General features: G+C 43.3%; 1 protein-coding gene across 5 annotated transcripts in view; it reads left to right on the forward strand.

Annotated features, from left to right (window-relative positions):
• LOC142496744 (arginine-glutamic acid dipeptide repeats protein-like) overlaps positions 1-25,750 on the forward strand; it is a 332,612-nt gene that overhangs the window by 144,149 nt on the left and 162,713 nt on the right. The window contains exon 1 of one of the 5 annotated variants that reach the window (XM_075603620.1): positions 23,606-24,253. The exons of 3 other annotated variants lie outside the window; for them this stretch is intronic. The gene's annotated coding sequence lies outside the window, so the exon portion shown is untranslated. Of the gene's footprint in view, positions 1-23,605; positions 24,254-25,750 lie in introns of those variants that run through there. One more of the 5 variants, XM_075603619.1, reaches the window with a different exon arrangement.

Here is a 25,750-nt window from a genome sequence, read left to right on the forward strand (position 1 = left end):
TATATATATATATATATATATATATATATATATATATATATATATATATATATATATATATATATATATATATATATATATATATATATATATATATCTCTATATATCTCTATATATCTCTATATATCCGTTAACCAAAGTATCAAGATAAATTCTCATTTACCTCTACAGTGGAGGGAGAAATGTCTCAATAGACCTGTCCTGCACAGGTACATGAACGCACATTGTGCCTAACTAAGCAACTGGTTAGCCATGCTAGTCTCCAGTCCCAAAGAACAGATTCTGGAATCTTGAGTGAGCTCCTTACCTTGGAGCTCTCTTTCTTCCAGATTAAAGTAATCTGCAACGTGTCTCCCTCTGTTAGCCCTCCTCTGCACTTTCTCGAAGAAAGTATACGCGCGCCCCCCAATGATACTACTAAACCAACATCTAGGATCATTGTATCCATTACCTAGTGAAACTATTGAAGTAGTGGGTAAACATGCACAAAGCCATTTGCTATAGCAATTACTAGAAAAAAATACAGTATGTGGAGGATAGTTTAACCCCTGACCGTCCCAATTAATTTTACGTTTGTACATTGTCACCATTAAGTTCTTAATTGCCTTTATTGTAATACATATCCTTATAAAAGTTGCCTTTTAATGTGTTCAAACCACAGAATTTCAGTCTCTACAAATATTGCCATCATGGGGGACCGAGTGCTTTTCTCTGCTCCTTGGGATCAATAGATATAGTATTCAAGTCAACCACCTCCCTAAGGTATAATTTATTAGGCAGTGGGAGGGGACCTTACCGATTTCCCTCTAATGGCAAAAACACGTTGATCGTTGCATGTACCTTGGGGGAAGTATCCTTAATATGAACAAAAGACCATCTCTAAATCCTCAAACGCTACTGAAGCAACATGTACCAGCAACTTCTTGTTTCTCACCAAGTTTGGGCCCCTCCATCAGAGAAGTGGTTAAATCTGTGAACCTACATTAACCCGTTTTATTTGTGGATCTGTTTCTGAGGCAGGTTGCGGATTTTGAGTAGTCATGCTTTGCACTGCAGCCCTTTCGATTCTTCCCTAAACAAATGTACCTAGTGCTCCTATCGTGGCTGCATAAAGCAATGATTATTTAAGGCAGTCATCTGAATCCCTGACGCCTGTGCTATCCTTTCTAAATGTGTACTAAACAGTTCAGCAAATTGCCTGCATCTTCAGATGCAACTGGCTTATTGCCAACCAAGTAACTGATTCCCACCATCAGTACTCTGAATAGTGGTTGTGTACTGATGCCCTCTTTCTTTCTCTACATAAGGCCACTTATGGAGGTTTTAGGCAATCGCACATAAACGCCTTCCTATTCAGTGAATTCCCCCCGCCCTTCTTTTTTTCTTCTTTATTGCATAGTTGCATAATAAACGGAACCAATAAACTTAAAATTAGAGGCGCAGTTTCGCTTGGCATGTAACCTAGTTTAATTATTATTGGGTTACTGTATTTTTCTGGTAGATTCCTGTTCTTTGAATAGGTTTTACACATGGTGAAAAATTATATAAAATGTGTTCACCTGCATAGTTTGATTTAAGAGCTCAGGTGAAAAATGAGAATATAAGCTACCTAGTTTATTCCTTTCGGTTCGCACGAACCTGTGCCTCAAGGGAAGCCTTTGAGATGTACGGCAGGGCAATGCAGGCACCACCTAGCTCTAGAAGGGTTGATTAGCAAATCAACACAGCAGCCTAATCTGCAATGAGTTGTAACAGTTATTTACGAGGATCCAGTTTGTTGTACTGTGGATTTGTGATTACGCAACCTTTTTTTATTTTATGGCTTGTGATTAGTAACAAAAATTACATTGCGTTGACATTGTAGTTCCCTCTTTAAATATCCTACATTTCCGCATCAGGGAGAGTAGGGGGAACCTAGTCTGTGGAACGTGATAAGCAACTAAATCTGTTCTTCAAATCAAAAGAATACAGTTCTGGCAGCTGCATTGAAGAACTGCAACCAGCATGAAAGTTATTCATGGTGTTGAAATATGCACTTTAAACAGCAGAAAAACCACTATTTCAGATGGTAATCATATGAAGAAATTGTTTGTGGTCATGAAAGACACTTCCATGTTGGCCTATAAAAATCGACTGCCTGCAAAAACAGCTACTAAATCCAAAATATTAAGTTAACATCACAATCATATCATATTTAATTGCACATTGCAAATAGAAAAATCAGAAATGGGCTATAGCAAGCCCTGTTATCTGGATCATATGCACAGTATTTCTTGGTTGCTGCTTCTGGTGGTGATTAGCATGCTTTTCACAAATGTTTGTGCACGAGTGTGCTTTGGGGTTAATTTATTATGCACTGCTGGTAAACTTAATCCTTTATGTTGTAATGTAGCTGTGAGAGTACACAGGGAACACACGGGTAAGATAATGCAGCGAGCATAAGATGACTAACTCGAGGGATTCATGCCCCGATGCGTTTACAAGCCAAGGCGGAGACAGATTGCTGTACTAACAGCAGAGGAGGTCACTAGCAAGGAGATGAGAATAGAAACATGATAGACCAAGTAATATGAAGAATGGGCGGGCGTGCAAGGAGATTTGTAAACACACGGTGCGGGGAAGATGCACGAGCCCCAAGAGTTAGGTCCAGTGGGGTTTATACAAAAAGAAAATCTGTCACGTGTGCATTTCTTGTAAGGTAAGCATGGTCGGTATGTGTGTGTCTTGCGGTATTGATGGCCTCAAAATAATTCCATTACAATGTTATTTCAGTCTCGTTGAACATTGAGCGTTTTTACATATACTCACTCTTGTACATCCCTTTTTTTATTTTACTTGTGTTTTATGCAGCGCATCAGGTTGTAAATCACGAGAGTTTAATGAGGTCGCACTGATTGCTGACATTTGGTGTCTGTTGCCATCATAAAGCACAGACGAATGCTGCCATGGCATTGGCTGCTGCTGATTATCTGCTTTGCTGAAAAGAAAAGTCTCAATTTGCAAATGTATCCTCTTACTACATCGTGGTTCCAGAAACGATGACTAGTTATGTGGTGTTCATCTTGAAATAGATACTGGCAATACATGATCATGCATAAATCAGGCTGCAAGGGTGTGTGGATGGATATTTGTTTGGAGTCTAGATCAGGGCTGGCCAACTCCAGTCAAGGGCTACCAACAGGTCTGGTTTTCATTGAGCCACCTGTGCTGAAGCCAGGATATAATCAGTCATTCGAAGTGAGGATTGGAGTTGGCTTTTATGTATGATGTATGTAGCCAACTCTAGTCCTCACTCTTTGACGGAGCCACCTGTGCTGAAGCCAGTATATAATGAAAACCGGACCTGTTGGCCAGCCCTGATCTAGACTCCAAACAAATATCCATCAACACACCCTTGCAGCATGATTTATGCATGATCATGTATTACCAGTATCGCTTTCAAGACGAACACCTCATAACTAGTCATCGTTTCTGGAACCACGATGTTGTAAGAGCTGTGCTTTATGGTGGCTATATATATCTATATCTATATCCATTGCACTTTAATCCACAAGACTGGGTGTTTAGAAGCCTCTGAAATACCACATCTGTTCTGCTGATTATAGCAGAGGAGTTACTCGGATAATCTTGGCCTTTGGGAAGCACTTAATGGCAGCCAAACTGCAGGCAATTTCTCCTAAACTTTTGTAAATGACCACACCACTCGAAAAGCAACTTTTTTTCTTTTCTTTTGGGAACCTTATTTTGTATGTACACACAACAAGATAACCAATGTTTGGGACCTCAGCATCCCATGTAAAATAGTGTAACTGGGTTATTTACTCTTGTGCTACTGTGTCTTATTTCTTTCCCACTTTGCTTATCTCCAAGTGTATGTCCCTCCTGTCACTTTGAGCTTCTGTTCTCTCCTAGGACCAAAGTGGAATAGTCTGTCGTGTTTTTCAGTTAATATAGGTGATGGCACAAATTAAAAGAATGTTGTAACCAAATGCTTTGAGTTTGTATACAATCGTTACGTGGGGGCTGGTGCAATATGTTCTAAAACAGTCATTGACTTGAATAACCGTTTTTGGCTGAGCGCACACGCATTGGTAGAGGCCCTTAATCTCTGTTGTGAAAAGACTGTAAACTGTTGTATAGACGGCGTAAATTGATCATGTTTAGAATTTTGTTTCCTTTTGCTTAAAGAAATGTGCTGCCACCACTAGCCGATGAGAAAAACCAGAAGAATAAGCACCAGATAATAGAATTGCATGGATCCGAACAAAATAGAAGCATATGGATTTTTACAGGGGCCGAATACGTGAACGTTTTACTTTAACCACCATTGTATATTTCTAAAGAAGCGGATTGTATTGATATATTTAATTTTTAAGAGGACTTTTCCTGGGACTATTCATGGGAGGCCAACATCCTAGGTTTGGGAACCTATCAATTATGCTGACTGGAGCATTTCTTCCTTTATTTGGCTTTGCTTTATTGAAATACGTCCTTCTTAATTTTTTTTTTGCCTGACTCGCTGCTTTGTAGGTTTCATGCAGCAAAGTGGTTAATTGTCTTTTCACACTCAAACTGCTCTGTCTCAGCACAGCTGAACAACTAAACAGATGCAATGGCTGCTGCTGCCGCCTCCTGAATTATTTTATCGATGTCACTCCCTCCCCTTTTTCCCCCTGCTTTAGAAAATTGATTTTGGGTAATGTTATCCTCGTGTGTTCAACATAGATCAGTTCAAGGTTTATTTGTCCTGGTGGAAGCCCTCACGCCTGTCAAAATGATCGCTCTGACCTTCATGAAACGGCGAGCTGCAGAAAGTGTTCTTGTATTTATTCCATCACTGCCTAATAAAAAGCCCATTTTTATTTAAGGAATTAATAGTGTAATAATGTCACCTTATGATCTACATCGTCCTGTGCCTGGCACATTCTAGGCTTACACGCTAGAATCCTAGCAAAATAGTTTCCTTAAAGAGATCGGCGTTCCTTGAGGTCGCCTTAATGGATTATTAATGAACTTGTAGGGCATACGTGAACTTTTTTTCTTTATTGACAAATTGCTGCTATTAAAATTCAACAGTTTGGCTGTCAATACTTCGATCAAAGATGAGGTGTCGCGGGCAAAGTAGAATGATGACAAAGGCATTACAAAGTCCTAAAGATATGTATGTACATTCTTTTTCATTTTGTGGGGTTATTGCTTTGTCATATTTAAATGATTTTTGTTATCAACCCCTTCACTGCCGAAAGAGGCAAAGAAAATGGTGCAGCGATGCAGTACAGTTGATGGCTGTTTTTAGAAAGGCAAGTTTTTTTAAATTTTATTTTTAACATTGGATTGAAGCAGGGGGTCTTTGGAGCTGAACCCCCTTAATTTCAGCTCCGGGGATCCCCTGCTTCCGTAGATGATCTCGGACGTGGGTGCCGGAAGCCGCTCTGCTACCAGGGATCATGTAATGGCGGAGTTTCAAAGCTCCCGCACCCTGTGGGCCAATAGGAAGCCGTGGTGTCACCCGGTGCGGCTTTCTATTGGCTCATGTGACGCGGGAGCTTTAAACTTGCAGAAGATACCAGCACCCCCTTTGGAGGTCTTTATCTCTGAATGCAGGTGGTCCCCAGAGCTTAAATTAAAGGGGTTCAGCTCTGGAGATCCCCTGCTTCAATCCTGTTTAAAAGAATTACAAACATTGGCAAGAACAAAATGGCCTGCTTTGATTGCTCCTTTGAGGATGTGTCAATTTGTCAGATTGTACATTCAGAATTCTGCGTGTAGAATGTCTTACACTAACAGGTTTGCAGTTCTGTGCATTTCTAGGTATGACGCCTGTGTAAAATTGGCATTTACAAATAGTGTGCGATATGGAAACTGAATGACTTTGTAGACAATTGTCTTTAATTGAGCGTATGGAGACACAAATCATGATTCCCAGATCTTTAATGCTGATCCCCTACCGTCCCGTCCCACCAAGGGCCACATCCACAGAGCTTTAAGTGACTTTATGTTGCATGAACATGGGGGGTGGGCAACTCCATTCCTCGAGTCACCAACCGGTCCGGTTTTCAGGCCATCTCTGCTTCAGCACAAGTGGTGCAGTCTTTGACTGAGCCACTGATTGAGCCACCTGTGCTGTGGCAGGGATATCCTGAAAACCTGACCTGTTGGTGGCCCTTGAGAACTGGAGTTAGCCACCCCTACATTAACCCAAGTTAACTTCATGTTAAGCCTTCTCACATATCTTCGAAGGCAAATAACCCAACGTTAAGCCATGTTTTCCTGTGTAGAGAGAGTATTGTGTTAACTATAACGTGGGTTGGTAATAATGAGATGTAAAAGAGGCGCTCTTGCTAAAATATTCACTAAAGGCTGCTATGGTTAGTGAGGGTATTAACAATACGTTTGTTAGGTCACAGCTAGACCTGGCATTACTCACATCCAGACCCTGAGATAGGGCTTTTACAGGCTCTGGATGGCTGACACACCAGTTGGGTATGATTTAACTAGCACTTTTATTTCCCCATCCTTTCCTAAAAAAAATGTAGTTAAACACCTATTTCCGGGTCTGGTTTGGAGTAAGTCTGACCTACGTCACTTTATTGGAAGCTGTTGCACCGTTGCGCTACAATATCTTTGTACATTTGTCCATTATCACGTCCATTACTGTTTTATGTCACATGATGTCCTGATTTAACGGAGCTGTATGGATTTAGCCCTATATATGTAAACATCTTTGAGGATAGACTATTCTGTCAAGGTTTTAGAAATCAGATAAGAAAGGGTGGTCTTCAGACCAAGTGGTGTTTTGCTTTAGGGCAGGCCTATACAACATATGGCCTGCGGGCCGCATGCGGTCTGCCCCCACTCAGTGCGGCCTGCGACGGCTTTGCTCACTCTGAGGAGGACGGCAGGGTATGAGTATGCTCTTAGCCGTGTACGTGCGCGCTTACCTGGGGCGGTCCTGCCTGCTCTGACTCTTCTGCTGCCCGCTTCCGCAACCGCAGCATACCAGCATCTCCCCCGCCTGTCTGAGTGTCTCTTAATCAGGTAGGCATATGCGGGGGAGATCTGGGGGAAGGGGGTGAGATTATTATGAGGGGGGCTGTATGATGAGATATGACAATGATGAGGGGGACTGAGGGAGATATAAGGGGGACTGACCCCCAGAATACAACAAGCGTGTTGCTGCAGATATGTAATACCTCTCATTAAGGCCGTGCTCGGGGTGCCGGCGCGGGTGTGCGCTACCGTGCGTGCCACCGTACACGATGTGTGCACTGGGCTGCAGGAGATTAGGGAGGCGATCGGGGCGGGAGACGTGGCGAATGCGTCATGGAGTTGGTTCCAAGTGAAGCTGACGTCACGCGACTGCAGCCTGAAAGACAAATTCACTTGTCTTGGAAAAATGTCGCAGCGCAGCGGGCACTTTAGGAACTACCCTTGGAAATCAAGTACTGTAAGAGTCCCAAATATAATTTTGAATAATAAATGCTGTTTAACCCGTGCGGCCTGAATCTGTTTTACTTGGAGCAGTTCGGCCCGTCTCGCTTTACAAGTTGTGCAGGCCTGACTTAGGGGTAGGTAGACCATTAAAAAGCATGTTTAGTTTGGAGAGGATCATTTCCCCTACATGTCTCTTGTATTCCAGCTTGCACTAGGTGGCGTATTTGTGCAATAAACTCACACAGATTTGCCATTTCCTTAGTTACTGCCCAGAAATCGGATCAGAAAAAATGCACTTTCTGGATTGCAAACGAGAGCACGCGGTGTACATTGTTTTAATAACCAAAGGTGCTCCATCCACCTATATATAAATTGGGTACCTAATGTATGTGACACCAGTCCCAGATCTGCTTGTTACGACTTAAATAGTATTGGATCTGTATACAGTAAATCTTACATTGAAGGTTATATTGTGTTACTTACTGTCCTTTATTGCTAATGTCTACTTACTAAAACAGTAACCGGGTTTGTTTTCACTGTAATATTAAAATAGTACCTGGTGCCTAAGATGGCATCCAGAAATATTAGCACAGGATGGCATGTGCCCATCTCGGGACAGGAACGTTTTTCCATTGTGGTAGCTCTTGCAATGTTAAAATAAACAAACCCTCACATGAACTTTTGACAGCAGAGTGCTTGTTCTAGCTGTTAAAGGTACAGTCCCACCGAAAAGCAACTTTGCACTAAATACATTGTATAAAGGAGTGGCCGGTTATAAAGGTTACCTTTTTATTTCCCATCCCCCAAATCCACAATTTACCAACTTTGTATTAACGTGATCAGGGAGGCTGGCTGCGACTTCCTTTTCCAGAACCCCTCATGGCGGTTTTATTAAAGTGTTCTCCTGAGTGAGGATACTGATCTGATTCAATCTGTCATGTTCTATCCCAGGGAGCATGGACGGCCAGAGAATTTGCAAACCAGTGTAACGGTCCCAAAGAAGTTGAGGGGTTGCAGGGATGTGATTGGGTGTCCTTTCCAAAGGTGTAAAGCAGGGGTCTCAAGGGGCCAACAACAGGCCAGCTTTATGGATATACCTGCTTCAGCACAGGTCTTCGACTGAGCCACTGATTGAGCCACCTGGGCTGAAGCCGGTATATCCATAAAAGCTGGTCTGTTGGTGGCCCTTGAGGACTGAGTTTGGTGACCCTAGTGTAAAGGAAGCAAAATATTTTCTAGAAAAAGCAGGAGTTGCATTTATAATTCAGGACCAGCAAGGCTATGCAGTGGTGGTACATACACTTCCATACAGCGTGCTGTTATTCACCGTTACCCAGAAGCAAAGCTAAAGTATAGAAATCTATTTCATTGTCTCGTCTTTGCACATCGGGTGGTACAACTCTGTTTACCATGCTAATTATAATGTTTACACATCACTGCCCAATCATTATTCTACTTCTCATTTTGGATCAATCTTCTTGCAAGCCCCTTATTCATAAACACCACAGTAAGATTATACACTTCAATAAACAACCTGGAGGAGGTGCTACCAGTGTGAATACTATCCCTATTGCAATGCTGCCAATTGGGTCCTTGACCCCACAGATGCCGAGAAGAAATGGATGCTGGAGATGACCTAGGCGCAGAGACAAGGGGAAAAAAATAGGGGAGGGGAAAAAGAGAAGAAAAAAAACAGAGTAGTATGTCTTAAATTAGGTCTAAAACACAAGTTGAGATATGCACTTACAACAGGTAGAATACTTCAGGCGTTTCTCCACTATATTGTGGAACTGGATCTATAGTCTCCTATACGCTGATTGCGTCGTGCTGCAGGATCAGCAGGAAAGGACCTTCCAATTAACCCCAACAGCGCTGAACTGGATCTTGCAAGTAGGGTTGTAAAACCCAAAGTGTCCTGTGTCTCCAGAGTACAGGCAGTCCTTGGTTATCTAACGGAATCCTTTCTGGAAGCAGCGTTGGATAGTGAAACCGTTGTAAAGTGAGTCCCATGTTAATCAGTGGCGGTGAGCGTTGGGTAACACATTCAGGCGTCGAAAAACGGCCCACAGGGTTACATTGTAAAGCGTTGGATATCCCATTTGTTGTAAAGAGAAATGTTGGATAACGAGGACTACCTGTATAACATGTATATATTTATTTCTTCGATGGGGACTGAAAGAAGATTGATCCAAAATTTGACGTAGTGTAATTATTGGGTAGTGATGTGTAAACATTGTTATATTATAGGGCCGCAAACAGCTTTCCCGGGGCCCGAACTAGTTCCCACTGGGCACCCCCAGCATCGGCGGCCCTGCATGACCCCGCCCCCCTATCTCAACCTTCTCACTCTCCTCTACCCATTTCAAAACACCTCTCACGACCTCACCTCTCTCCCCCTCACGCCCTCACGCCCCCACCCCTCTCTCCCCCTCACGCCCCCACCTCTCCCTCTCTCCCCCTCACGCCCCCACCCCTCTTTCCCCCTCACGCCCCCACCTCTCCCTCTCTCCCCCTCATGCCCCCACCTCTCCCTCTCTCCCCCTCATGCCCCCACCTCTCTCTCTCCCCTCACGCCTCCACCTGTCTCCCCTCACGCCCCCACCTGTCTCCCCTCACGCCCACACCTCTCTCCCCTCACGCTCCCACCTCTCTCCCTCTCCCCTCACGCCCCCACCTCTCTCCCCTCACGCCCCCACCTCTCTCCCTCTCCCCTCACGCCCCCACCTCTCCCTCTCCCCTCACGCCCCCACCTCTCTCCCCTCACGCCCCCACCTCTCTCCCTCTCCCCTCACGTCCCTACCTCTCTCCCTCTCCCCTCACGCCCCCACCGCTCTCCCTCTCCCCTCACGTCCCCACCTCTCCCCCCCTCACGCCCCCACCCCTCTCTCCCCCCTCACGCCCCCATCTCTCTCTCCCCCACCTCTCTCCCCCTCACGCCCCCACCTCTCTCTCTCCCCCCTCACGCCCCCACCTCTCTCTCTCCCCCCTCACGCCCCCACCTCTCTCTCTCTCCCCCCTCACGCCCCCACCTCTCTCTCTCTCCCCCCTCACGCCCCCACCTCTCTCTCTCTCCCCCCTCACGCCCCCACCTCTCTCTCTCCCCCCCCTCACGCCCCCACCTCTCTCTCTCCCCCCCCCTCACGCCCCCACCACCCTCTCCAATCTTTCTCTTCTCTCTGGTTGTCCCGGCTCTCCTCCCCTCTGGAAATCCCGGCCTATACGCTTTCTGTACCATGGTTCATGCTGGATGTTTTTAAAGTTTTACAGTTCTGCTTACTTTGTTTTTTTATTAATTAATTGAAATCTTTTCTTAAATTGGCTAAAATAAGGAGGGTCCCAATGTATTACACCCAGAAGGTCTTTTTGTTCCTTTAAATACATACTTGACCGAGGTGACAATCTGGTTGAGAATCACTGGCATTTGAATTCTGGTCGCGGGATTATTGCATGCGCAGTTAAACCCTAAAGTCCATTTTACAATTGTTGGCAAGAAGGACCGAAGTGTGTGGAAACTATTACTGTACTTTGAGTCCTACCACAATCTCCATGTAATAGCTACAGAAACGGCCAATCGGCTGTTGAAAGGGTTCTAGTAAATACTTGTACATAGCAGTGCTATTAGAACTGAAGTTGTTGATTTTTGAATTTACAAAGCACAATAATCCTCTGCCCTGAAAGGCTGAGGAGGATAATGCATTTTAAGTGAGAATATATAGTTAGACTATAGTTTGAGTAGAGGTTGACTGGGGACTGGAGCTACTGCAAACTCTTCTACACACAGCAACAAATGGTGAGCTACTCTGACCACACTATGGTCCCATGCTTGTTAGCCTGCACACTCTTTACACCATATTTTACTGCAGCCTCTCCCAACACTGATTTCACACAACTGTCCTCCCCCCACTTCAACCCAACCCTCCCCCTCCCTCTAGGAGACGTGTTATTTTATATTGCAGACACCTTACAATTTACACTGTTAAATTGCCCCCCAAGCCCACCCTCTTGAAATCCCAGTTGGCAAAATCTGCCTCCCCTTTTCTAAGCCCGTCTTGGTTGCTGAAATCTACCGCCCCCCTAAAGTCCCTCTACAGCCCCTGACTGATATTTCCCAGTTTCTTGGCTACATTTCCTCTCTGAATGAGAAGAGTCAGGATTTCAACTACAATTGGCTCAACCCTAAAAACCATACAATCCAGATACAACTCAAGTCACTTAACCAAACGCAACACATTTCCCAACCCACATGGACAAACCAGAAATCTCACAACCATTCCTCGCTAGACTGGATTCTCTCCTCAAACCCCAGCAGAATCCAATCCTCTGGCATCCTTCCGGACATTTTCAGTGACCATGCAATGTGTAAGGAAAATCAAACCCCGCCAATCAAGCCCTAAAGTTCTCCTCACTAGAACATTTAGAAACTTTAACCCACAACAGTTTCTGGCTGACCTTATCAACTGCCCTTGGTACAGAATCGACTTAATTTCTGACCTTGATTCTGCACTAGACTATTTCGAATTTGAGTTCTTAATACTCTGATACCCATGCTCCACTATGCAGAATAAGAGTACGGGGGGCCCACCGTCCGTGGGTTACAACTGACTTTATAGCACTCTTCCTCAAAGATACAGGGGAGCGCCAATGTTCACGTGATTATATGAAAAAGAAAGATAAAAGCAACATAGTGTGATACAGTCTCAGTTCTTTTCTTTCTAGTGAAGAAGGTAATTCACTCACAATTTTCCTTTCAAAAATCAGGCATTACAGAGACACTTCTCTCTCTGTTTAGAGCAATGAGCATGGATATCCACAGGTGTAGATCCCTTTCACTTATTTCTCCACCACCGCACGAATACCCAGAAATAATAAGAAATACCAAAATTGCGCAATAACGTCTTAAAATGTATTGGAGATCATCACAGATAAAACATATGGCTATGCACTCACATAAGGAATAATAGGTACAGTCATTGTACGAAATCCCGATAGTTACAGCAATTCACCGGTACACAGTGTGTTTCTTCCCTCTGCTTCTCTGCTCCCATCTACGTCACATCCGGTTGACGCAGGGCTGTGGGCGGAAGTGCTGTAAGGGGGATCTCCGGCTGCCAGGACTTCGTAACCCCGACTTGCACAGACTGGATGCTGAACACAGGATTCTACGCGTTTCGTCGGTACGACTTCTTCAGGAAGCACTCTACCATTTCAAGGATGCCTTGTGGAAAAGCTGTAAAGTAACTGGCACTAGCAAGGATCTCAATCACTGCAGATGCCTGCGGAATATGTGCACAAGGCAAACAAGGCACGCAAAAGCACAATATTACTCTGACAATCTTCATCAGAATACATCAAACTCGGCTAACTTCTGGAAGGTTATCAACAATATATTCCAGCCTTATGACCATAAACAACCAAGTAATATCACTAAGGAGGATATTAATCTGACAAATCCCACTGACATTGCAAATGCATTCAATGATTACTTTGTGGGGTGTGGTACAAACTTATTAGCGAAACGCAACCCAAACCACAAACCTAAACCTCATTCTGGGAGTACCCCTATAGCCCCACCCTCTCCCAACACTGCTCACAATTTTCAATTTGTCCCTGTATCCAAAGAGGAGATTACACAAGCGCTCCTCAAATTAAAACTAAGCAGCCAATGTGGACCTGACTTTCTGCAATCTAAGTTCCTAATATTTGGTGTCCCAGCCATTGCCAAACCAATTGCTCCCATAGTACACTCTATCCTGTCTGCAGGCCATATTCCTAAAACCTGGAAAATTGCCAGAGTTGTCCCAAGCTTCAAAGTGGGGACAAAAACACTGTCTCAAACTACAGGCCAATCTCACTTCTTCCAATACTATCCAAAGTCATGGAAAAATGTGTCCACTCCCAATTAAGCGATTACTATAACAAGACACATTTCCCTAGCCAATTCCAATCTGGCTTTCGCCCCAAACACTCCACCGTAACTACCCTTCTAAACGTTTGCAGTGAAATCCAGTGTGGAATGGAACGGGGACAACTCACTGGTGCAATATTCCTAGATTTTACAAAGGGTTTTGATACTGTTGATCATGTTATCCTGCTTAACAAACTCCAGTGCTCTGGAATAGGGAAGCATGCTTTAAACTGGTTTCATTCCTACCCATCAGGTAGATCCCAACATGTCTATAACAGGCTCTAACTGGAACGCCTTGGATATCACCTGTGGTGTTCCGCAAGGCTCTGTTCTGGGGCCCCTACTCTTCTCAGTGTTCATCAATGATCTTCCCACAGCTTGTAAGGAAGCTTCAATACACATGTATACAGCCGACACAATCTTATATGCACACAGCCATAGCCTCTCTGACCTTGAACACATATTTCAATCTGACTTTTTGAGACTTTCAAATTGGATTTCCGAAAACAAACTTTCTAAAAACTGACAAGACTCTAACAATGGTACAGGCATACCCCGGTTTAAGGACACTCACTTTAAGTACACTCGCGAGTAAATACATATCGCTCAATAGGCAAACGGCAGCTCACGCATGCGCCTGTCAGCACGTCCTGAACAGCAATACCGGCCCCTACCTGTACCGAAGCTGTGCGCAAGCGGGAAGACTATGGAGCCTGTTACACATGCATTATTTACATCAGTTATGCACGTGTATGATGATTGCAGTACAGTACATGCATCGATAAGTGGGGAAAAAGGGAGTGCTTCACTTTAAGTACATTTTCGCTTTACATACATGCTCAGTCCGGTCCCATTGCGTACGTTAATGCGGGGTATGCCTGTATTTGAAGTAAGGCTACATTTTTAAAGCTCCCAATGACTGAGCTCCAGATAAAAACCAACACTAATACCATCCTAACTTCTGTTACTAGTTTTAAATACTTGGGCATATGGTTTGACTCCCATTTAACATTTGGGATGCACAGTAATACCCTGACATCCAAAACCTATGCCAAACTAGGTGTACTTTACAGGAACAAATCCTCCCCAAGTCTGCTGGTCAGAAAGCGTATCGCACAGCAGATGCTAATGCCAATTATCGACTATGGGGACGTAGTATACAGCTCGGCACCCCAAACCCACCTTGGCAAACTTGATACCCTCTACAATTCAATATGCCGTTTTGTTCTCCAGTGCAACTACAGCACACATCACTACGAAATGCTCAAAGAACTAGATTGGTCATCACTTGAGTCTAGGCGCAAAGTTAATCTCTCCTGTCTTGCTTTCAAATACTTTCTGGGCAAGCTACTCATCAACCTGAACAAGCTCCTCACACCTATCACATTCAGCACTTATCTGAGATCTGACTCCAAAAGACTGTTCGTGGTCCCAAGGTTCAGCAAAGTATCCGGCCGCTCCTTCTCTTACCGTGCACCCCACAACTGGAACAATATACTGGAGACTCTCACAGCCACCACCAGTCTAAGTTCTTTCAAAACTAAAGTGGTCTCACATTTGTATCTGGTCTGTAACTGTTACATACGCCTTTAATATATATTATTTCTAACTGTGCATGCTATGTCTTGTATATAATGTATATACCCTGATCACTTATGTAACTATGTAATGTAACCATGTATTATTTGTCATCTTAACTCTATGCCCAGGACATACTTGAAAACGAGATGTAATTATCAATGTATTACTTCCTGGTTAAACATTTTATAAATAAATACATTTTGCCCAAGGTGACGCTCAACTAGCTGCATACTTGTATATTTTGCCATTAGTTCTAGGCCAAGTCAGTGCTTTTCTGTATACAGAAACACACAGCTTGAATTAACTTCAAAAGATACGGTTATTTTGAAAATCTGCATCACGTCCAACTTCTGCAACTACTCTTTTCCTCTTAGTGTTTGACTCCTTCTGGAATGGCCATGTGGTGTCATGTTAGCGTGAATGTGTGTTTTATTGACTTTTCTCTTGCTCAACCCTTCCTACTAATGTAACTATCGCCTTCACAAAACTGAAACGCCTCAGCTTTGGGATCACTGACCTGTACAAAGTGAAAGCTTCTCTGTTTTATTGCTGTGCATATCTGGAGGACAATCTTCTGTTCCATTGGTTTTGTTTGTGGTTGGGGGGGGGGAGGAGAGAGGAGGGTATTCTAGAGAGAGTATACAGGAAGCATTTGGCAATAATTTCCCCGAGTTTGAGAGACCAAGCATGCTTTACATTATAATAGTTTAAACATACCACAACTTGCTGAACATGGGTATCACATTTTCCATTTGCAAAGTTATTGCTTTTAAAGGGAGGAGCTGTAAGGGGCCAGATTAAGTGCAGCTCTGTTTCATTGTTTGTAAGGCTAACCATGCTGGTAATGTTTTTTGTCAAACTGACATCATTTGGTTATGATGTTATTTTTGTGAGTATTGTATTTTTCTCCCCTTACAGTGTAGTCACCTTATTTAACCCACCAGATGTGGGAGTGACCTGCGGCTCATTAAAAAAGCACTAGGTTCTCTGACAATAACTGGTTTATGGCTATTTTTGTACAGGCTCTCGGTGACTGTACTTTTACCTTTTATGATCAGCAAGAATATCTGTGTTATGGACACCAGTTTTAAATGTGAAAGGCAACTAACTGCCTATAGAGGTTTCCACTGCTCTCCTACATATATTAAAATACATAGTGTAAACCTGATGGACTTTTGTGCAATTAGTTCTGGATTATTAGTGCTCCATGCTGAAAGATCCTCATAGGATTAGTATGTTCATTAGCGTTCAAGACTTGGCTTAAGTATCTTATTTCGAAGTGGCCAAGTTGTCTGCGTCCCTTTATTTAGCTGTCTGTATGATATTAACTTGGTAGATCTTACAGTACATTCTTAACGTTCCGCCAAGTCCCAGAATGTCCCTGCTCATTCATCCATATGAGCCACTTTGTCATGTTACACACCGCTCTTCAGTCAGATCCATTTTCTAGCTGGTTTCTTTCTTTATTTTCATTTTTCTGAAGTGTTCTTGCTGTAGAGCTCTACCTCCAGGGATCGTACTTGTACCTTTTTTGCTGGGGCTTTATCTGTGTCGTCCAATGCATTTTGTTTTGACGATTCGATGTGATCTATGTGAAAAGCATCTAATCCAGCGGTGTGCAAACTGGGGGCGGGAGAATTTCTAGGGGGGGGGGGGCGCGGCGGTTAAAGAGGCCCCGCGCTCCTCACGGCATTTAAATTAAATACCGCGGAGGCCTCTGTAACTCACCTGCTGCCAGCCAGGTCTTCGTGTCACCATGTCAACGCAGCGGCAAATGACGCCGCGGGGTCATGTGCCGTCACATGTCGCCATGGCAACACGGGTCAAATGATGCGATGGGGTCACGTGACGTCACATGACCTGCGAGCCATTGGGAGCGGGGGGGGGGGGGTGTGTGTGCGAACGCTGCGGCTCCTGGGAAGGGGGCGGTAGCTCAAGAAGTTTGCGTACCCCTGATCTAATCTACAGCTTAGCAGAAATTGACAGCAAGGTGTCAAGTTAAAATATCACTCATTTCCATATAAAACAATAACATTTTTGAAAATATAGATTTATATATAAAAAAGATCTTGACCCACCCATGTCAACATTTGTGACAAAAGAATCCTTGATCTATACTTGCACTCTATGCTAGAGAAGAAGGCTGTTAACTTGTATTAGTTATACAGTGGTGGATCACTATAAACAATTAATCTTCCGAAGTCCCCACTGACCTTGTTTAAATCACAACTGGCAGCGTGAAAAAGAGCCCAGGAGAGAAGCTGTACGAAGGTCAGAAGAGACGAGTGTAAATGAAATTGTTTATATGATGGACCATTGTATTCTCCTGCAATAGGATTTTCTGGTGTTTCAAGGGTTAACATAAGCTCGCTAATTGTCAGACAAATTTGTCTAAAAAAAAAGTTATATTATTTAAAGTGCACTATATATCGTAAACAAAGAAGCCCCAATGCACATTCAATAGGACAAATTATTTCATTCATTTCATTTTTTCCCCCCTCATAATGGGTCATTTAGTTAAATCTTTTGTCCGAAACATGTTAAGCTGCACCCACATCATAGTAGGCAGTCTGAGCAGGTATTTAAACTCCCAATTGTATACTGTCCTTTGTATTTCCTCCACTGCATAGAGAAGAGAAAACAAAACAATGATCGCTAATAGCATGGGATGCGTGACATGTATCCAGTGCCTACAATTTACAATTTAGAAGCAGAATGTGTGCGCTAAAGTGCAATTAAAGCTGATTTAAAGCAGAGAGGTCCCAAGAAATGGTGATGGGGGGTGGGGGGTAGGGAGGGGGAAATTGCAAGAAATAATATACTTCCATAGTTTATTGCTGCAGCAAAGGTTATCAGCACCTTTCTCCTGGGGGAAGAGATCTGTCAATGATCACAATTACCTGTGTGCACTTGGACCTGCTGATTTAGATTGGGGTGGGATGGGTGAACTTAAACCAAGAGTAAGGGCCACAGACCTCCCAATAATTTAGAATTGGACATTGACAATCTTAGCAAGGTCAAACCGCAGTCCTCAGTGATATATTTATATATGTAATTGTGCCAACTGGAGGGCTACTGGGAAAATTACCTCAAATATACAACAGTAACCACCAAGCCCCCAATGCACACCCAGTATGGCAAATTATTTAGTTCACTTCCATGTTTTTTCTTATAAGTGTTGGTCATTTAGTTCAATCTTTTGGCCAAAACAGGTTAAGCCTGAGATCTACAGTATATCTTACTCACTTCCTCACTCACTCTAAAGGGATAATCCTAGAATATGGTTTTAATATTTTTCCAGTGTCCCATGTAATTGGGGGATGTAACGGCCAAATATTTTTCTTCATGATCCCTACATGTATGTATGTATGTTCAAGTCTCTGTTTATCTGTCACGGTCATGTTATACATCGATGGAAACCTCTTGACAAGTACTGTACTTACCAGGAACATTGTCAGAGCTTTGAATTTCCACAATTGTGAGCCTCAAATTTAGACGAAACTGTTGTCTATTTATTGCATTGTTTCCTCTGGAGGGCTTATAAATAACTTCAAAGCTTACATGGATTTAAAATCAGTACATAATTAGTATTAAGTTCTACAGGCTGGTTGTCTGCAATTCGTATCACTTGTGGGTCTCTAGCATTATATCCTGTGCATCTGTGTGGGCAGTGCTAGTTATGTTATATTAATATTTTGGCACAGCATTGGTTAGGAATTATTTGAAAGGATTGTGATCTATAAATGGTGGTTTTAGCAACTGCACTTATACAGATAGTCCCCGACTTGTTTCATTAAAAAGTATCTGTTTAGAACATTACAGATGTCTGCTACACTGATGTGATATTTAATTCCACGTTAACGCATGCCACCATTTAATGGTGACCCGTGGGTTAAAAAGATGCATGCGTTAAAGGAGGGAAATATGACGGCTACATCTGTATGTGGCTACCACGCATAATGTAAGTAATTATGTAGTGTATCAAATCAGTGTTTGTAACATACACTTTTGTTTTTATATATATTTGAGGAGCGTTCTTTTTTCCTATAAAACAACCTCTCCAAATGCTGCTATTCTGATGTATGTAAAATATTGGTCCTGTAAATGGTTTATAAATATATATATATAAATATATATATATATATATATATTTTTAGAGAATTCTAAATTAGCCAAGCCGTGTAAATCATTGCAGTTTGTGACAAGCTACAGCCGCCCATATTTGGGAACACAAACACAAAGGACTGAGTCACACTAATCGAATGGCACTTTACAGGTAGTTAATGAATAAGATGAAATGAATGTCCTATTTGCAGAGGATTTGTAACATGCATTATAAATCCTCTTGTCTTTCTGCTTGCTTTCAGTTGGTCTTGGCTGCGTAGTGTAAAACTGTCTTGTTTTTTTGGCGTCCTTTTTAAGATTTAGGAAGCTCTGTTTACCTGACATTTTTCATGAATGCTTTGCAGCTTTGTCTAGATCATGGCTGGCCAACGTCAGTCCTCAAGGGCCACCAACAGGCCAGGTTCTCAGGATATCCCTGCTTCAGCACAGGTGGTTGTCATGGACTGAGCCACTGATTGAGCCACCTGTGCTAATCAGTGTCTGAGTGCATGACAACCACCTGTGCTGAAGCAGGAATATCCTGAAAACCTGGCCTGTCGGTGGCCCTTGAGGACTGTCATTAACCATTTCTGGTCTAGATTGAGGGTCACCCTTTGTGTGTGTTGCTTGGTACCTGCCTTTTTCGGCAAGCCTTGCTTTGTCTGCTAAATCAGCGGTGCGCAAACTGGGGGGCACGAGACTGCCTGCGGGGGGTAGGGGTGCGGTTTACAGAGGCCCCGCACGCTTCCCGAAGGCATTTAAATTAAGTGCTGGGGGAGCTGCAGGGCCTCTGTAAACCTTTACTTACCTTTGCTCCACACGCGTCGCCATGGCAACTCGGCAAAGTCATGTGGTGTCACGTTGCTATGCAACGTGATGTCATGACGCCTTAGCTGAGGTAAGTGGGGGTGAGGGGGCGCAGGGGTGAGGTGACCACCGGCAAGGGGGCACAGCGAAAAAAGTTTGCACCCCCCTGTGCTAAATAATGGTGGTGCTAAGCCGCTGTGTTTAAAGGTTTAACAACTCATGCTTGTGTAGTGGATCTACAGCCAGATGTAATGGCCACATTGGGAGGAGCGGCATTACGGTAACAAATGTACATTTTTAGCTCACTTGTAACGTTTAAGAGTAAAATAACTTTTCAGGGGTACATAACTAGGAACTCATGTTGGATACCTAATACTGAGCAGCTGTATAATAAACAATAAGCAAATGAAGTGGGGATTCCCCAAGGTTTAAGTCCCAAGCATCAGTGTGATGTGGAGTCATAAGTGGCTGTGATAGGGTCAGCATGGAAATGTTTAAACTGAATAGCTTTTCTGTTGGACTTTATCTTGTATTCAGTTTACAGAATACACTTTTATTCTGTTTCTTTCAATAGTTATATTTTCTCCTTAAAAAAAAAAAAAAAAAAGAGATTTGGAGCTGTAGCACAACTCACAAATTGGTGTATATTGAAATAATGCAAAAACACCAACTTAACACGTATCAAACCTACGTATCTGTGCATACGTTGTATCGTAAGGATTGCATATTTGTACATATTTGAAAACCGTGCAGATATTTGGCAATGCAGTAATTAAATGCCACATACCAAATCTAATTTAATTCTAAATATTTATTAAAGCTGTTATACAAGATCTACTTGCCCTTTAATAATAAAATAGAAAACTTGTGGCTGGTGTGTGGGTTACTTATTGCTTATTACTGACATAAAATCAGATGTTGGCTCACTTAGCTGCATGTTCAGGCCTGTAGACTGCACAAGGCTTTGCTTGTAACTGCATCAGTTGTCTCCTCTCATTATCTGTTAACGGTACTCAACATGACATGGTTCTTTGATAAATGGAGGTCGCTCTCAAGTCTCCTGAGCTGAATCCTGGAAGAATTGGAATGGAGGAAAAAAAACCTCTCCCACTAGGATGGAAAGTGGATATGTTACAAGCTGGTGTATGCATGTGTTTTATGTTGTGTGTGTGCATTCTGATCCTCCTCCTCCGAGTCTCTCTAATGGATGATTTATTTGAAGCTGCACGGCATTGTGAGAAGTGCCCTAGTAGGTAACATTATACATGACCATCTGAATCACCGCATTCCAACCCCTCATACAGTACTTACTGGGGGTTGAATGTACATCCCTAGAAAATTGCAGGCTGCACAAATCTTGCTTGCCTGTCTCGTGCTTGCTGATAGATGGGTTACTAAGTGCCTTTTATCTGCGTCTGCACTGCCAGGAGAAGCCTTTTCAGCCAGTGTCTTGCAGAAGATCATTTAAAAAAATAAATAAAAGTTTTATCATTGGCTCTTGGTAATGTTGCTTTATATTTGGGTTCCCTAAACTTGGAACCCAAGGAAAAGTTTCATTGCGTAAAGGCACGCACTTCGAAAACTAGGTGACACCCCACTGTCTGCTCCTTGTGACCTTGGGAAAGATAAGATATCCCTTTGCCTCAGACAACAAACCTAGATTGTACATTTGATGGGGCACGGTCTGTGCCTGTAATTCTTTGTACAGGGCTGTGTTGTGTGCGTGCTATATTGTAATTGGGAAGAGCGTCGAGTCCCATTGGAAATAAAGTGCTATGTGGAAGAAAGATGTTCTTATTACGGACCACCTCTGATATTTACTTTGAACTATTTCAAGCACCAGTCACCACACAAAATTGCCAGGGTGGACATGACACGTCAGTGGGTGGCTTTGTATATACATTATTTAGGAAAGAGTATTGGGGTGCCACTGTGAGATGGAGGGAGAGCTGATTATTCACAGAAAGTGAAATGCTTCTTTAACCCTGCTGAAAGGGCCTGCTAATCTCTGAGCTAGTCTGTCTGAAAGGGTTTGTAGGATACTGTTTGCACAATGCTTCTTTTCCAGAGCCTCTTAGCACACTTTTTTTTTATAGAAGCAATGGGTTCATGAAATGCATAGAGACTGTGGCCTGGGAGCAATGAAAAGTCAGCTGGAGCATTTCTCAGTGGTTACACCTTGTCCACATGGAACGGTAAAAGATTTCCACTTGGCTGGATTTTCTTTTGCATCATTGAGAATAGAAACAAAGTTTCAATGGACAGAATCCTATTGTATTACTGGTGCCATGGGCTAGATCCTGCTGTCTGTGTGGCTAGTTAGTACATAGTGAACAAAGTGTCAACATAATGGTGATTGCACGTGGAATTTCTAACCTTGGTAAACTAATTGAAAATGAGTACTATTTAATTGTGCCATTGTTTATTCTGCTGCGAAGTAGAATTTGGAATGGAAGAAAAATTGCAAAGTTAAAACATCTGTTTTTCATTGAAATTTCTTTTGCGGAGTGTTTGCACACCTAGGGGGAAATGATTATAATTGATATTATTGGTGTCATGTATTTAGGAAAGTGAAAAGCAAGACATACCGATTTCCATGTCACCTGCAATCTGAGTAAATTTGCAGACCTAGATGAGGGGTGGCCAACTCCAGTCCTCAAGGGCCACCAACAGGTCAGGTTTTCAGAATATCCCTGCTTCAGCACAGGTGGCTCAGTCAACGACAGCCATCTGTACTGAAACATGAATATCCTGAAAACCTGACCTATTGATGGCCCTTGGACTGGAGTTTGCAACCCCTGTCCTAAACCATTGAGGTGCAATCCAGCAAATATACGTATTGGATTTTCAGTAATGTGAAAGCTTTCTGCTGTGGGACACATGCTCTACCACTTGTATTAGTAACTAACTTTTCAGATTTGGGTTCAAAGGTCAAGGTACCAGAAGCACAATGACTGACATCCTAGATTATTCATTTTGCTAACTACTGGATAGTTTAAAAATTACATTTTGGGATGAAGGTGGAAATAAAAGTGAAAGTAGTTTGTAGAAAATAATACATTATAGACACAACTCTTTTCTCAGTTTCACCTTTTCCAGTCCCCCTTGCACTGTTCTAATATAGGGACTGTTCTCCCCCCATATCTCCCCAAAGATAATGTTGATGGATGGTTTGACCCCTGCCCTTGATAACAGAGCCATGTGGCTATTTTAGCTGTTGGATGACATCTCTCCTTATCAAATCATGGACAACCTGTGTGAAACATGTATTTTTAGTTTAAGATGGTTTTACATTTGTGAATTACCCCTTTACCAGATTCCTGGTTTCAGGTCTACCCCCAAATAGATTTGTTGTATTTATATATTTTTACAGAAAACTACATTGAGCAATTTAGAGACTGGGCTGCAAAAAAGCAGGACTTGCCATAGTGTGCAACTTGAAGCTGGGTTATTAAAGAACCTTGGGTGCCTGGAGCCTGCAATAGGTGTTAAACACCACCTGTTAGCAGTGTATGGGTTTTTAAGTGTATGGCAAAAACACATGTATCCAATTTGATACAGAACTTTGATATGCTAGTGATGTCTGGCTTTGTCAGTCAGAGCTGTACACTGTGCATGCCCTGTGTGCTGCCATTGCATTTGAGTCTCCTGATGCCCTCTCTCTCTTCGGTTGATCTGCATGTCTGAGGTGTACTTCATTAATATTCCTGGCACCAGCCCAGGACGGGAGCTGTCGATCACTCCACTAAATGCTTGTGCCGCCCTCCCTACCTCAGCCGGCGGATGCCTTAATATTTTTTTTTAGCTGACCACGCTCTTCGCAGGGAGCTGCCATCCATCAGGGAGGGGGGCACCCCAAGCAGGATCCGCTCCAAGCAGGATCCGCTCCGGGTCTTCCGAGTGCATTGCTTGTTGTCTGGTTAGAAGATGAGGGCTGGAAGGGGCTGATCTCTCTCCCCCCCCCCCCTTCTCCCCTCCCCCTGCTGATGTCTGGTGTACAGAGTCTGGATCAGGCATGTGAAAGTGTCTGCTGAACAGCTGAGGAGGAGGAGGGAGCAGTAGCAGCGTGCATGTGGGGACAAGAGGCGGAAGGGCAGCGGTGGCACCAAGGAACAGGGATCCTAATACAACAGCTGCATGTGCGCCGGGTGCAAGGGTACATCCTTTTGTTCAGCAAGTGAATCTGCTCTATCCTACCCCCATCTCAACTCCATTTGCCCCTGATTCCCTATTGGGCCGCGATCTGCCCTGTAAACCACTTCGGATCTGCCTAGCGTCTGGTCCTCCCCCGGGGAGGTCTCCCTGCATCTGTACACCTCGCGGCCGGTGCCCTCCTCCATGGGGTGCAGCCAGGCCCGAGCCGCAGCTCCAGGACCCCGCTTCACTTCGCACGCTGGACGCGGCTCGGATCGCAGGCAAGTGGTGAGCTCCTCCCCCCCATCTCTGTAGGAGTGATAGTGGTGTGCAAGGAATGGAGGGAAAAGGGAAGCTGGCACAAGTGATGCACTGGCTGCTGCTGCCCCTTTCACTCCATCAGAATTTGGGAACAGTGTGACTTTGAAACTGGTACCACCAATGAGTCATTAAGAGGTTTAATTGCCCCCACCTCCCACACTGTATTTGTTAACGGGTTTATGTTGTGATGTGCACCTCATTGATGGTGATCCATCAGGTTGATCTGATCTTATAGTAAACCAGCACTTAACTGTCCTATTTCCTGGTATCCTCATTGTAATCATAAAAAATTGACCGAACCGGTGCTGTTTTTTTCGTGTACCCACCCAATGCCAATTTCTTTAGAGCATCCCCCTATTGTGGAGAGGCTGGGAACTGCCCCTCTCTCCATTCCATGTGCTAGCAAGAGCACATGATGTATAGTAGAGCTCCAGTAACAAGTTCTTGTCTACCTGCTGCAAACGTGCTCAGGGCTGTTTCTAACAATGGTTTGCAGCCAGCAATGTTTTTGGAAGGTCTCCCTGCCAGCCCTTCTTTAGAACTGCGAGCACACACACCAGAGGTTTGGACTTCAGTCTGCTGTGTGCTTTTCCTGTCCTCTCTTACCCTCCCCTAATGGCTGACACGCTGGAGTGTCTCCTGGAATGCCTTTCATGTTTAATTGGAGCAGTATTTGGTGTAAGTCTGTAATGTTTACTCAGACCATGTTCTCAGCTGCAGTGGCAGACTGGCCTGTCCACTTTCTATTTGCTGAGAAAAAAACCAGCTTTACTTTTCGTTTTGCAAAGGAGCTTTTCAGCTTTTAGAACACATGTGGCCTCACTCATTCACAGCACAGTAATAATGTCTGCTTGGCTTTTCAACCCCATGTGTTTCTTGGGGGTGGGTGGGGGAGGTGTACTTGAATTCAGAAACCAACATGGAAACAGCTTCTCCATATTTATCACATCCTTCCTAACAAAACAAAAAAAGCAACTAAAAAGTTGATGGCAGTTGACAGTCATAAATTGTTTAAGCGTCTGGGATTGTCTCATAAATCATTGCTCATAGCTGCGTGTGTGTTTTTTTGGTAACTTAACCGTTAACAGGATTTAAGGCCATAAAGGCTGAAACAATATCCCCAGCGAAACCCACTGATGTATGAAGAGTGCTTCCAGATTGCTCACTGCTATTTGATCAGATTTTTCTTCATTAGAAGCAGTTGCGTTTTAGAATATTTATGTTCCGTAAAGCAGACATTTTAGATACTCTGTTCTGTTCTCTATAATCTAACTGATGGCATTAGCACAGCGGGACATGTACAATATTTAATAAGCCCTTAACTGGTAAGCAATATGTTTCTTAACCTCCCTGAACATGTTTAATTAGACCAATCAAAAGAAATGGCCTTTTGTTATTTAAAGTGATAATTCACCTATGGGTTCCACATTGTAGCTTTTTTTCTGAAAATAAACTAAGTTTAAT

The sequence above is a fragment of the Ascaphus truei genome, chromosome 6, assembly GCF_040206685.1.
Source record: "Ascaphus truei isolate aAscTru1 chromosome 6, aAscTru1.hap1, whole genome shotgun sequence".
Lineage (NCBI taxonomy): Eukaryota > Metazoa > Chordata > Amphibia > Anura > Ascaphidae > Ascaphus > Ascaphus truei.